Source organism: Sinocyclocheilus anshuiensis, unplaced genomic scaffold, assembly GCF_001515605.1.
Source record: "Sinocyclocheilus anshuiensis isolate Anshui unplaced genomic scaffold, SAMN03320099.WGS_v1.1 scaffold880, whole genome shotgun sequence".
Taxonomy (NCBI): domain Eukaryota; kingdom Metazoa; phylum Chordata; class Actinopteri; order Cypriniformes; family Cyprinidae; genus Sinocyclocheilus; species Sinocyclocheilus anshuiensis.
In genome coordinates, this window is record NW_015548254.1 from 1,243,604 (window position 1) to 1,247,070 (window position 3,467).

Here is a 3,467-nt window from a genome sequence, read left to right on the forward strand (position 1 = left end):
ACACACACACACACACACACACACACACACACACACACACACACACACACACACACACACACACAAATATATAAAATCCTTGTTTATTGTTTACAATGGATTTTCTTCAGGCATTCAATATTTCCAGTCTGTCCAAAGAGTGAGGGAATGTCACGCCATCTTTATGATTACGACACAAACATACTGTGAACCGCAGATGAGCTTTACTTAGAAAATCTGTGGACACTGAGTAATTATGAGCAGAAAACCAACTCTGAGAAGACGTTTTCCACAGTCTGTGAAGAACTGTGTTTTGGTAACATGTCCGACCCGATCTAATTGATGCGGAGATGAGCCTTAAGTGAGAGACATTGCCATAAAGAGCAATAATAATCCATGTCAGTGCTTAACCCCACTGTGACAATGACTCACTTCCTGAGATTCATAGCTTAAAAAGGCAATTCAAAGCGTCTAAGAATAACTATGTTTGATTAACCTAAAATTCCACCAACACAGTGAATGTCAACGGTCGTCTGATGTATGCTAGATCTCCCTCAGCTTATGTCCTTCTTGGGGAAGGTCATTCTATAATAAAGACACCACTGTTTTAAGACTACTGGAAATATCTGTCGTCGTCAGATTAAAAAAATACCATGTTTATTAGATTAAGATGCTTTTCATTATACAAATATTACCGGATACACATTATTTGATTTCATGGAGATTTTTCTCAGACGGTTTTCACTTGGTCATTAAAATATAATGCTAATGATATAAATACAACCAGAAGAAAATGTTATTGCTCTTTCAAACTCAGGAGACTTAATGGATTTCTCAATTATATTTTGTTTAGGTATCAACTTTGTCTCAGATGTTTCTCATTGCTGGGGAGAAAAAAAAAATTTAAACAAATCCGACTAGAGTAAGAATTCAAAAATTAATGCTAATTAATTTATTTTATAATATTATAATTATTATTTAAGTTTTCAATTAAAAAATCTAATGAGAATGTTGTGATCAAATTGAAATCTACCTTTTGATACATCTTTTGCACAAAGAAAAATTTGAGAAGCAACAACATAAAAGTCTCCATTTATTATCCATTTAATCTCACTACTGTCTAGAATAAAAAAACAACTTTTTTCTTAAAAACATTCACTTTGCCTTACATATTCATATATATTATACATAAAATAAAATATACATCATTACAATACTTCATCATGAAACATTATGAACATTCAATATAGTTCAATAGTTATTTTAGTATCAGTAAGATACTATAATAGATTTTATTAATATTTTGAATTAATTTTATTTTTAGATTTTCTGTTTTCATTTTAGTTTAAGTCTATATAGTCTATATAGTTTTTATTTTAATTTCATTTTTAGTTTTATTTATTTTAGTTTTATTTATTAGATGAAATAAAACAATTAATATTTATACAATTCTATATTTATATTTTATTTTAATTTCAGGTAACATTTATTTTATTTTTATTTTTATGATTTTAGTTTTAGTTTCAGTTAACTATAATAACCCTTACTGAAAGAGAATTTTAATGCTTGTTATTTCCACAAATATTAAGAAACCAAAAATATATACAAATTCCAAACGGAGTTGACATTTTAAAATCTACTCCCAAACATGACAATACATAAAGTAAAGTGATAAAAGAATATATATATATATATATATATATATATATTGCTTTTACTTGAAAAGTAAGTTCACTTCTTTTTTTTTATTATTATTTATGGAATAGTTGATTACTAAAACACAGGAAATATGACTGTAAGAGTTATTTTTTTAGTTTTCTTTTCTATGGGTACATATGTGCGTATAAGTAAATTAATGTTTTGGACACTATTGGACACCAATGGCTTTAAATAAAACACAATGTACTATACTCTAATTTAACTAAACATTATTTGATTATTCCCATACATTTGTTCCGTCTCAACGCATATGTTGTCACTCAGAAGTGAGGCTGATGTGAAATCATGTGGCAACACGGATATAAGGAAATTAATTTACAAAGGCAACCGTTAAAAGTAAGCTCCCATCATGCAACTATACAGCGGATGTGCCGATTATTGATGAAACCTTTCACCAATCTGTAAGTTACAAGGTTTCAGCCTGCGTTTGAATGTGCTGACCAATCTCTCACAAAATCTGTCCATCATCTGCTGCCAAATACACAGTCACCATGGCAACTGAAAGGAAATGAGTAATGTTCTGAGGCGCTGACATTGCCAGAGGTACAAAATTGCTCAATTGCACACAATGGAGAAACTGACAGTGTTACAGTATGAGATAGAGCGCGCTGGTCATGGGACTTTGAGGATGTCTACACACGCTGTCACTAACACGCGGTGTCAAAAGTGAACACTTCACTGCCTTTATCCCTTTTTGGATAAGCTTATGGAGACAAAACCCAAAGTCACTTACTATGGATTAATACACATAAAAAAAAAAAAAAAAAAAAAAAAAAAAAAAAAAAAAGGATATATATATATATATATATATATATATATATATATATAGGTCAAATGCATTTTTACAAATATCATGAATTGCTAACGTAAAAGTATCATTATGTTTTTGTGGAGTTGCACCACATGACATTTTACAACCTGAACTAATCTTCCCTGCATGTTCCTGCATGTTGGTTGCACCATATGACTTTGATTTGATGACGAAAGTAAAAAAAAAAAAATGAATAAGAAAAAATGTGATTTTTTAAATATTATTAATTCATAAATATGATAATTTTTTTTTTTTTTTTGGGGCTGCCCCCAAAAAAAAACACAGAAAAAGGTCTATTTAAAGGGTTAATGGTTATGAGTGACCGTGATAAAGGAAAAATCTTTTTAAAAAATCTAGTTAAAAATGCATGTGCCAAGTTCTTAGAACTGTACTATTTTATTCATGTTGGTTTCAAACATGAATATAAAACTTTTATCAAGCTTGTAAAATATTAATAATCAGTATTTTTTCATTAGGCTTTTTAAAAATATATTTTTCAATGTAAAATGTACTTTTATTTTTTATTTTTTTACAAATATCCTGAATTATTTATAGATAAACATAATTACAAACTAATGCAATCTTGTCTTAATATAATATCAGATTATCAAAGAGGTATTGACCTTTAAATACTGTCACAGGGTCTGCTGGGGCATGATATCACATGCTTTTTTCATGCATATTGGTTGCACCACATGACTTTGATTTGATGAACAAAAGTTTAAAAATAACTAATTTTTTTCATTTAATGTTTAATGATTTTTATTTTTTTATTTTAATTCATAAATATGTGTGTGTGTGTGTGTGTGTGTGTGTGTGTGTGTGGTTGCACCACATGACATTTTACAACCTGAAGGCTTGTCATAAAAAGATCAAATTCAGATCAAACAGTCATGAGGGTCTACAGGGTTCTATGATATCATATGCTTTTTTTCATGCATGTTGGCTGCACCACATG